Source organism: Schistocerca gregaria, chromosome 5 (genome assembly GCF_023897955.1).
Source record: "Schistocerca gregaria isolate iqSchGreg1 chromosome 5, iqSchGreg1.2, whole genome shotgun sequence".
Lineage (NCBI taxonomy): Eukaryota > Metazoa > Arthropoda > Insecta > Orthoptera > Acrididae > Schistocerca > Schistocerca gregaria.
The window spans coordinates 428,122,373-428,134,822 of NC_064924.1; the positions used below are offsets into that span (position 1 = coordinate 428,122,373).

General features: G+C 38.2%; 1 long non-coding RNA gene across 1 annotated transcript; it reads right to left on the bottom strand.

Moving 5' to 3' along the window:
- Nucleotides 1–878: 878 nt before the first annotated feature.
- LOC126272848 (uncharacterized) lies at nucleotides 879–11,811 on the bottom strand. Its single transcript, XR_007549272.1, has 3 exons — nucleotides 11,604–11,811; nucleotides 10,692–10,816; nucleotides 879–1,242 (listed from the first exon to the last, which is right to left on the bottom strand). It is a non-coding gene; the product is annotated as an uncharacterized LOC126272848 (long non-coding RNA).
- Nucleotides 11,812–12,450: the final 639 nt, after the last annotated feature.

The following is a 12,450-nucleotide window of genomic DNA, read 5'->3' on the forward strand; positions in this document are numbered from 1 at the left end:
CATCAAAAGCATTGAGATGCATGAAAAACTAGCTTTTGCTTAAAACAGAGCTCAAACTATACTCACCTAGTGTTTAATAATGAGAGCATTTAGCAACTTCCAACAAACTTTAAACATAATTTCAAACATTTTATTTTTTCTCGCTTGCATGCAAAAATCGAATATTTAGCACATTAACTCATTTGTGAAGTAATCAGATGTTGAAGCTGTTTTATACATGGAAGTTCAATTCTTTAAAGCATCGTGGTGGGGGTTACTGGTAACAGTATCCCATCCCATCTCTGGGATATTTATTACATGCACTTTGCTTCTTCTTTTCTCTGAGGTTGATACTAAAGCATGTTTATGATCTTAAGCCACCTGCTGTAATTTGCATACTTTCTAAACTTGAACATTTTGCTTGCCTGTTCTGGCATTCCTTTAGGTTTCTTATCGTCAATAATTTAATGATGTTAGCACTGAGCTGTTACTGCTGCCAGCAAAGGAACTTTCCTTGATTGCTTTCAGTGTTTATGATCTGACGTAACAACATGCACTACTATGAACTGGAACATGATGGTATCTATAGCAGAGTTGGCAACAGAAAATCAGAATAGCTAGCAGTGCTGTTGTCAGTTTTCAGTTCCAAAGTGTAAATGGCTGTGTGCAAGAACAAGTCATCTGTAGCGCTGCCAGAACACTGACATATTGTCACACGGATATATACAGAATCGTGTCGTATGACTGGTTGATGTAGACGCACAAAGCCGTACCAAGCTGACAAACTGTAGTGAATCTTCTTTCACCAGATCTGTTACAGTCACATGATAAACTTGGATATTGTTGTGGTTGTGTCAATAGTTCACTTTGTCAAGTGATACATATGAAGTTGAATAATATTTATTTTAAATCATTTTATTCCTTTGTTTGTATGATACAAAACACTGCTTTTCTATGGAAATGACTAATTTTGCTAGTATTTTAGATTATGCTTTTTCATCCTTTTTTAATTGTTTTGTCAATTCTATTTGTTGCTGCAAGAGATATAAATTTTCAGTCTTTCTTCGCTGTTGTTGTTGCACATCACGAATAACACCTTCATGCAGTTTCTCTCTGTCATACTGCTGCCTGTAATGAACATACCCGATGATTCCCACTGAAATTGTACAGGCAAATGCTAAAGTGACTTTTGATGCGAGTGACATGGTAATGTAGAGATACGTGTCCGTGTGTGATATACGAAGTACTCGCTGTCGTAATCATCTGCAAACAGACAAAGTAAAAATATTAGCAGCATGAAATAGCATAAGCATCTAAATACAGTAATAACAGCTCTACTTCAAATGAACAAAAATTGCCAACTACAAGATATACCCAATTATTTTCCTTTGAGACAAAAGAGAATGAAGAAACCAAGAGGAAATAAAGATTGAACTTTCATAATTAACATCAAATTAATACAGGGAAAACAAAGGCTGTGGAAAAGTAAAGTAACCTTTTTCTAGCAAATTTCTTTAATCTGTACTCAACATTTAGTATAAATTAAGTCATGATCTAAGTGACCCATCCATCCTTTCTAACATTTTCCAAACTATGTTTTGTTCACTCCCTGAGGAAGAAACTAACACTTTACATTGTTAACATAGGGCTTTTCTACTTCCACATGTGTATCAGCAGCATTTGGAATAGCGAGCTTTGGTTACCCATTCCTTCTTCCTGTCAAATTTTAATCAAATGTGTGAAAGTTTAATGCATGACAATCAAAATAATTTACTGCGATTATAATCTTTGGAGCAAGTAAGTAATTGTACATATTACTGGCTCCCACATATATTTTTCCAGTTGTGCATTACATCTTGTTTCATGGCATTAGTGCCTTAGTATAAAACGATATGTAGATGGAGAGACTGGCAATTTCATGGGAAGCATAGACCTGTATTGGCAATAGTGCAGATACTGAGAGTACCCCGGAGTCAAACAGGACTCAACGGTGCCACATACGAGGGTAATTTAAGTTTTCATTACAATCTTTGAGCAGTAACTTCTTGTTTAGAGGTACGTGTCTGCAGTCTTGATATACAATGAAATTTCCACAGCCCAATACAGTAGCATAATACTGCTAGAGGAGCTGAAACACAAAACAGAGCAGCACATTAATAAGATGAAGTACCATGCTGTTATTTGTTTTCTCCATTTGAAGGTGCGCAATGCTGCAGCAATCCTTTCTGAGTTAAAGAGTACAGCAACAATGCATCAACATATGACACAGTGGTTAAGTGGTGCAGACGCTTCCAGCACGACAAAGTCTGAATGAGTGAAAAACTAAGCAGCTGACTATTTCTCTGTGAAAAACTGGGAACTGCAAAAAAGAAGCGAAGGCCCTGGTGATAGAATTCCCAAGGTATCACAATCAAGATAATAGTGGAAAAAGTGAAAATCAGTTATGAATCAATTTTCAACAAATTGCACAGCATTCCAAACATGACTGAAGGAACTGTTCGACCTGTTTGTTAAAAAAAAGAAAACCAAACTGAGACATTAGAAATGTTGCGGGCTTGTACTGTCAATCCAGACGACTTCTTCATGATTCAAATTGGGAGTGGGGACAATGGTAGGGCATTTGGAAAGGACCGATACTTTTATCATTGTTCCATCCTGGATTACCCACTGTTAGAAAACCTGTACTGTCACTTTCCATATTATGACTATATACTAGAACACTGGAACTTGAAGCTGAATCAAGTATGAACTAGTAACCACCATAGGATTATCAGAAATATGGAGAAACAAAAATTAAAGAGTTTTAATTACATATATTTTAATCTACACATACAGATACATGAAGGTCAACAGTTTTACATGTTGTCATTAACAGAACCTAAGTATTGGTATTAAAGACACATCAGAACATGCAGAACAGTTTCAAAAATAAGTGACAGATACTCCTTCACAATAAAACACACAACCTGTTATCCTAATAGGATGTTGATTTAGATTTAGAAAATTTTAAACAGCTAAACAGAAGTAAACCAAACTTAATGACAACAGGTACTGTAATATCAGGATAGAAATCATGAACTGCCTTATCAACAGGAAATTTTGGAACCAGAACTGACTGAGGTGACAAACTATTTTGGAGAGAAAAATACCAATTGTTAAATTATAATAAATGTCAATCTTTATTTTAGGAAAAATAAAAAAAAAATCTCCTGCACACGCCATGAAGGTGCAATGGTATCCTCAGCCCACAGACATCACTGGATGTGGATATGGCGGGGCATTAGGTCAGCACACTGCTCTCCCAGCCATATGCCAGTTTATGAGACTGGAATGCTGCTTCTCACTCAAGTAGCTCCTCAGTTTGCCTCACAAAGGCTCAGTGCACTCCCCTTCCCAACTGCGCTCGGCAGACTGGATGGTCACCCATTCAAGTGCAAGCCCAGCCCAACAGCATTTAACTTTGGTGCTCTGACGGGAACCAATGTTACCACTGTGGGAAGGATATTTGATTTATTTCAAAAGCTCTAGATTAAGCTGTTACTATGTTATCCTGTGGGGCATGCTCAACCAGGTTACTTAGGTTACAACTGAGCTTCCTGCCTGCCTGCCTCTGCACCAGCTGTTTGTCCAGTCCTGCCTGCACACGACGACGGAAGTTAGAAAAGTCTACTGAATATATGTTGGTATAATGTAGAATATATTGGAAGCAGTTAGGATTATAAACTTTTAACCACAAATTCAAATATACTTAATATGAACAAAGGATATTAAATTAAGTATTCTGAGAATTATTTCAACCAACCACAACATTATGCCACCAACCTATCCATATAAACCCTTTCACACGATAGCAGCGTCACCTGGAGAGGATGTCTCCTAGTCACATACATGCATGGTGCGTGTAGTATCAGTGAGCATGCTGTCCATGTGTGGGATAGAGAAGGTGCACTGTTTGTACGAGGGCAGGTTGTGAGGTCCCAGAGGCTTGGTACGAGCATTTCGGAAACTGCTTGACTTGTTGGGTGTTCTCCATGCATGGTGTGGTGAGTGTCTTCAATATTTGCTGAGCCCAAGGTGAAACCACATTGTGGCGTTGGGTGGCCACCCCCTCACAACAGATGTCTGACGTCGAGGGCTGTAATGAATCGAGAATTTCTGTGTAAATTTTAGAACCACTCAGTCTTCTAACGTCTCGAACTCACAATATTCTAGATATGAGTGTGGGATGGTAAAATCCTACCTACTGTACATCACATGGCTGTGTGTGCAGGTTTAAAAATCAGTTGCGGGAAGAAGGTTGAGGCGGCCGTCAAACAGGAGCGACAACTACCTGTCAGACAATCCATAGATCTCTTAGTCCACGTTTATGGAAGAACCATGGAGTTTTTATGCAGCTCTGTGCATATTGTGTCACTGACTACTGTCTCGTGAAACAAGAACAATTGAAAAAAGTAATATTACAGGGTGTATACGTGGACAAGGAAAAAAATTCCCAGATTTCCCAGTTAAAAATACACTTTCTCCCGGGTGACAGTATATTTTCCCTTATCAATCCTTTGAATGGTTATGGTTTTATATACGGGCATACAATTTCCCAGCACTTAAGAAACCGAAACTCAGGGGAAAAGACATGCTTTGGAAATATCTACGATGTGCAGCAACATGTATGCTGCGTTTTTTCGTGATATGAAAGTATACATTGGAATTCCACTAAACACTGCATGTTGCTTTCCGAATAATTGAAATCGAGATTTCGATGCGCTTTTGTAAGCCGTTCGTAGCTCAAGTCATGTGATCTCGCCAGACGATGACAGCGGATATTCAGAGCATAGGACACGCGATGTAGTCAGCCAGCAGCAACATCACTGCTATGTAGCACGAATATACAAACAGGGAAAGTTAATAGTTTAAATTAATATACATAGTGTTGCTACAAGAAAAGCAAAGCTTTCACATATACTGTTGATCTTTTTTTACATGTGTTAAACTTTAAGGTATATCACACAAATGTGCTGGTAAAATTTTTAATAATGACATAAAATGTCTGATCTTCAGGGTTCGAAATCCTTCTAAATGGCTTGCCATCAGTTGATTTTTAAATGAAAATCAAACGCTCTGTGATTTAAGAAATTCCCGTACATTCTCGCACATAGTTCAACTTACATAAAACGATATTTACTCTAAAGTAACGCTTTTCAAACTACCATTCACAGTATTTTCCCATGACCTGTTAGAAATAGGTTCGTTTCAGCAGTTGCCAGAGAACGCAGATAACAGGCGATATCGCGCTTGCGTAGCTATCATGGCATAGGAAGCCCTTATGTACGTATGTGTAAAACATTAAAAGATCTTACACTATGTCATAAAAGAAACAAGATATCAGAAGATACTGCAAGAGCATCGGAGTTTTGTGAACCATATTAAAATGTGCACATTTAAAGTGCACATTTGTATGTCCAGATTCCCAACGAAGTAGTCCTCGACCTGATATTAAGCTTTTCAGTGTGGTTTTTGGGATTTACATTTTCTTGGAGCACCAGTACTGTATTATAGCATGTTTGGTTCTCTATTATGGCATAATGCCATACGTGCTAGATAATGAAAATGTGCACTTGAAATGTAGCGAACAGTTGAAACTAGCCAGTACTGTGGAAGCAAACATTTCTTTTCAAATACATTGACTGACTCTGTGGAAAAGGTAAACAAAAGTCGTCTTCTTCTTCTTCTTTTTTTTTTTTTTTAGCGAACAGACAAAAATAACTTCATTGTTCCAAAAGGCAATTAATGCTCCACTGTCAGAAAGGTGGAAATAAAAGAAAATCTGAAACTAATGACATATTTCAGCCTTTTGTAACTATGTGAATGTGTTTTAATTCACTTGATAGCTCCCGGCCACAGATATCCGTTTTGTTTTCATTTGACGTGAGAGTAAACGAAGGGGAAACAGCAAAATCATTAAATGTAAACACGAGTCATGTGGAGACTACCCACTATAACTCAGACTGCTCTGTGCATCAGCCCCGGATCTACGACATTTGCGAATAGGGTTTAAAAAATGTTCATCTTGTAGCGCACAGCTTTCTGAAAAGTCTGAAACACAAAACATATGTATTCCAGGAAACTTAAGACATTATTTGGACTTAAGTATGTCGAAGTACAGTGCCACACCTCTTCATAAAGCATTTTTCTACTGCACGTCCAAACTATATTCTCAAGAGTGGAAATGTCCTGTGGTGCCCCTCCTGCTCCCAGTCGGCCGGTTTGACAACCTGCCCTTCTTTAAAAAAATTATCGCAATTAATAGTGGATGGGATTATTTATAATCGGGAGAACAAGAACTCTTCAGAATATCTGAACTCTTTATTGCCTATTAGTTAATAACCTGCTGTTTTGTGTGACATAAAATTATATGTAGGATATATAAAACCAATACTGACAAGACATAAGCAAGAAATTACACATTTCTTCAAACCTTAGCTCCTAGTATTTTCTCTCTCTAATCTTGCTACAGCTTTAAATGGCGTGCTTTCCTTTCTGCGGAAGAATCTATTACCTCACCAAAGTTTGTCAAACGTTTTGCTACATGAAAAATCGAAATAATGTTATCTGATACTGAAAAATCTAGTAACACAAATAATACCCAAGACTGGTGTGGTTTCTCGATCAGATTCTATTTTGTCACTGTCTACTAGATAAAACAAAATAGGCCTTTCTAATATGGCAGCAATTTTGTAACACATACCAAATAAACGAGACTGTTTTAGCACAAATGGCCATTTTTATAACACAACAGAATATAATTCACAAAGTACCAATATCAAATGCCTATTAGGCATACTACAAGCAAAAAGCTTTACGTTAGGAAATAGTTTCACATTTCATTCATACCCACCAGTTTCTCAAGTGTTTCTCAAGCTGCTTGCACAGCCAACAGCCACATTCCAATAGCCAGAAGCAGAAGAACCTACTACTCAAACGTGACTCAACTGCGCATGAGCATAAGCCCACATGTAACTGCTAAAACAAATTGAATGTAAACAGTTGTGACTTCACGTAAATAGGAGGCAGTTTGTTTTTATGAAGCACACATTTTCAATTGGCAGACTCTTGCATGAGGACTGTGTGTCGTCGTTTTATATGAAAGATTTATTTTGCAATTTAGTTTCATTTTTTTCTCTCTTGTTTATGTTTTATTGTTGAAGTATTATTCTGCAGTAGTGGGATACAGTAATATCCTTTGTTGGAGTATCGGTTCTTACCAGTCAAACTACAAAAACTGAAAACTAAAACAACGAAAAATTCACGGGTTTTTCCCGGATCTCACGGGTCGTATACACCCTGCATTAAACACTTAATCCAGCCTTGGTAGAGACAAGACCTATTTTATGATTCATGTGAAATACAGTCTTTTATAAAAGTAATTAAATTTGTTTCTGATGTTGGACGGAGCGAGTGACTTACTGTAACTCATAGGTATGTGGAAAGCAAGTTCAAATATACTGTTCGTTAATGAAATGTAAAGTTCGCGTATCTACTTATTTCATAAGTAGAGAGAGAGGCTTAAACATTCCCGTACCTAGCATCATACTACGGAGACGAAGTCAACAGAGTTTTCCAGCAGCCAGAAAAGATGATTAGCTGCAAATCTCAAGTAAACCACCTCGTATAAAAGAAGTGGGAAGTTTTTTTACGTCTATTTCAAGCTTTAAATCGCCGTCAAAAACGTTAGAAGGCTGGACAAAGTGGTAAAACAGCACAGGCAGAACTGACACCAGACTTTAATGCTGGGCAGAGTACAACTAAGGCAGTTGCCTGCAGTAGGTACAGCAGACCACAAGTTTCCACATGTGTGCCAAATTACAAATGAAGGAAACATCACAGGTCCTGAACCAGTCATGCTTACTTGAATAGTCCCACTGTATGTATGTAAAGGGCAAGAGAGAAAAACGTTGCTATTTGATCAATTCAAGTTCGAAGTAAGTTGTTACCATTCATGCCTAGAGAGACCAACAGTAGACATTCCCCTCCACCTTACGGCACCCAACAATTCACCCTTAACAATATATGGTAACAGTTGACTTATGCTTTAGTAGTATGTTTAAGTGGAAGTTCATGTCGGCAAATGTGGTTGAGCTAACATTGGGAGCAGTGTCTGTTCATCACCAAAGACTGGAAATAAACTGCTGTATGTCACATATTAAGGTGAACAATGAGATCACAGGTACTGTAGGCAGAGGTGCTACCAATACCTCTGCCTCACCCCATAGCTCAATTTTTCCAGCAACCTGACAAGAATATGACTACCAACTTTATTTATGGCAGAATTCTTGCATAATAATTTCTCAGTTCACTTGCCACATCGTGTTCAAATAGAATTCCAAGCTTTTGATGGTAGGCACCATTGTCTACGGTTTAGTCCCTGATGAAGGGGATACTGGATTCGTTGAAAGCTTGGAAGTTTATCCGAATCTGACACAGTAAATTTTTATGCAACCAGACAGGAAGTTTGCAGCCAATTAGGTAAAACTTGGCATAACACAGTGCAACATATTGAGAGAGCACCTATACGGCTGGTCTCTCAAGCACCATGCATCTGACCCCCATTTCCATACAGATATCATGAGTCCGCCATCAGAGGGATATCATTGTATATTTAACGCTGTTGACAGGCACATTAAATGGGCACAGGCAATTCCAACCAGTGACATCTCAGCTGATACAACAGCAATGAGCTTTTAAGTGACCTGGATTTCCCATTTCAGATGTCCAACTTATGTCACTGCAGATCACAGGCTATAACTCGAGATGACACTTTTCCTTGAGTTCTCCGAGTTCTGATGTTTCCAACACCACTATACAACAAGAGACCGTCTTGTAAGCAATGAGATGGAAGAATGTTGGCATTGAACATTAAAGGTTGCTCTTATGTGCCACTGAAAAAGTTTGACCTCTGCAAGCAGCTGGTCTTACTGGGCCTTCACACAGATTTTAAGCCAAACATTGAACACTAACAGCTAATATGGTTAATGGAGATAGATTGCAATCAGTCACACACACATCCTATCGATGTAGACGAAAGTACCATTTTGCTGCAGCAAGTCACATTTAAGATTTCCAAGTTATGCCCTTCAGCAGTGTCTGACAGAACAAAGTAGTTGCACACAAGGGTCTTAAAGCAGTATTTTATCTTGAGTATTTTATCAATCTTCAGCAACTGTAGTCATATATAATGAAATAATAAGCAAACAGTTGCATGAAATAAATTTAATTTCTTCACCAGTTTCGGATCTTAACATACGCTCTCGCATCATGTTAAGAGTGGATACAGTGCACCCACCGTTACAACCACCATATTCTGGATCTGTATAGGTGCTACACATGTCAAGCACACAGAGCACATAATGTGTACCGACACTGTCACCGGAGCAGGCCAACCTGGCATATTTGCTGACAATAGACATCCCCATACAGCTTCAGGAAGCTGATCACTCAACACCAGGAGCTTCCATCCAAATCAATAGTGGGATGGACATAGAACCCTGGTGTCAATCTTGATGAGGTGTACAAGTCCTTGCGAAGCATCAGAGACACCAGTTACACTAGAAGAAGCTGGCAGTTATGCTATAAATACTTACAATCCAGGAGCTACACTCTAAATCAGGGGGTGGAGCCAGCACGCTATGTGGGAAGCACGGGTAAAGCTTAAAAATTAATATATTTTGATCTAGTTGCTGATGTTTTCTTTTTGTTTTGAGTTTGACACTTTTGTGTTTACTTGCAGTTCTTAAGTTGCATTTTCCTAACTTTGAGAATAAAAGCAATTTAATTTGAGTACTGACTAATCACGCATTTACGAGTGTGGGAATGATGGAGGAAACCTATCTTTCAGTCACCAACTTTCTCCTAAAGCAAAACTATTTTGTTGCCGCTCGCTTACATAGGTAGAAATGATAATTCTTAATAAAATAACAAATCAATAGCTTACAAGGAAAGTTTTAAACATTTGTTTTTCCTATGCACTGCTCAAGGGTAGAAGAGTAGAAAATTTGATTGATGGAACCCTCTGCCAGGCATTTAATTGAGAATTGTGATTAGTTATGTAGATGTCGATATATTGTAAGCTATTTTAGCAATTAAGTTATTTTTTTCGTATTCCAATACAAGCACAAGCTTGGTATGTGGAATGCTTTGAAAAGATGGGGCTCTGAAACAATTTCCAGCAACACCAAAACAATTACTCATGGTTCACTTCTGTGATTATAATTTAAGATAATCTCTGTGTCTTCCTGATCATACTGCATACCCCAAGGAAAGGCAAGCAGAAATTTCACAGGTAAATCCACACTGTCTGTTTTCCAGCATGTCATTGATTACTTGAAACCCCAATGACACTCACTCAATTACATACAACTCACACTTCGCAAACCAATCAACACTTAATACACTTTTCTTTAGGATTAACAAACTGCAAGGTACACTGGGAAACAGCGTATTAACGTAATATAGAAATTCGACACACATTTTGCTGCATTGTATGTATACCGATCAAACGTCAACAATATAAAACATGGAGGGAAACTGGAACTTACACTTATCACATGTTCAAATTGTTCAATTCACTTTCCTGGCTGACAATACTCAGTTTTTAAGGGTAAAAGCAAATGAGTATTTATTTCTTTTCACAATTAGGTAACTGAGTGAATTCAACTCACCACCTGATCGCAGTAGTCAGGATTTCGAATGGTTTGCAGAGATGTAATGGTATAGAACAACCAGAAGAAACAGTGTCACACCCAGAACGTTGGCGAAAACAGCTAACTGAACGTCTGTGATCATCCTGAAACACAGAATTACACAATTTTTATTTCGTTGAGTTTTTTCTTTACACTATGGTATAATACTATACATTTTAATGAATACGCATTATGCAACTAATAAATTGTTGGTTGAAAATTAATAGCAGGAATACGTAAATATCAGCTGACATTTATATAAAATAACACACAGAATTTTTGACATACGAGAAGCTGTTGTCGTTACAAACAAAACTATCCTTTACGAACAATACTTCTCACAACTAGCGTGACAGGAAATTTGTTTTATCCTAACCTAAGTGTAATAATAGTAGAGTCTTTTTACAAATACTAAATCCTTTCAATGGATTAAAGGGATAGCTAAAATTTAAGATGAAACAGTGATTGTGCTCTACATCAAATTTAGTGAGCTTATATGCAGGCTATAGTTACGAGGAGGCGGGGGGATTAAAATGAAACTTGCAAAAATATTCTTGCATCAAATCTGTTGTAACACATACATTGTTTCCGTGCCGGTATAGTATAAATGTACTGATGAAAAGGGGAAAGCTGACACTTAACGAGACATACTTCTTTCGCCTACACAGACGTACCACTTGCAACAACGCTAAAGCACTTTTTCAGTAGGTAGACAAACACTCTCGATTTGCATATGTTTAGAAAAAAAAATATCCTTTACTGTAAACACATTGTTAGATTTGTTATCAATTACGAAATGTTATACGTCTCAGCATGAAGACAGAATTCTGACATAATAACTCAGTAACCGCTTCGACATGAAATTCATAAACAAATATTTCTTACACTTACGTTACTAGTTAACCTATAACACCAAGGCTTCACACGCCTATCTTCAGATACGTGGCGTAAAATATAGCCGCATCCAACGAAAGCATTATTTTCTTTCCTAACCAAAGATTTTCATATCGCCGTCGTGAAGAGAAAACAAAGAGCCAAGAGATTCACTCAATAGTCAACAGAGATTCCCAGGGTGTGTTGCAACGATAACGTATACGATGCAACAGCCTCTACGTATCTCCCCCGAGACTAACTGTTCGTTGCTGATTGGCTTACGGCCTGTCCGTATGCAGACATCTCTCTAAGCAAATGTCTGTGCAGATCACATCCGCGCAGACATATCGTTTAGTGTGAACAAGAGATTTGCGCAAATGAGAGATGTGTGCAAACACGAATGTTGGGATTGGAGCTTCGGGCGAAATTATTGAATTCTGCAAGCTCAAATCACATCTGCGCAAACAAGCTGGAGCGTGTGGGTAGTAGATCGTCTAAGATATGGCGCACAAGAAACATATTTGAGTCAGCAATTTGCTCAGTCTAGTGTTTCTCATCTGTGTGTGAACAGTGAATTTGAAACTGATAGATACACGTCAGTTGTGTAGAGGGTTCATCCCCGAATTTATCGAAATGTGTACCAAGCGAGGTGGCGCAGAGGTAAGCACACTGGACTCTCATTCAGGAGGACGACAGTTCAAACCTGTGTCCTGCCATCCAGAGTTAGGTTTTTCGTGATTTTCCTAAATCGCTCGAAACAAATGCTGGGATGGTTGCTTTCAAAGGGCACAGCCGATTTCATCTCCCATCCTCTACACAATCCGTGCTGGTGCTCCATCTTAATGACCTCAGTGTAGATTGGACA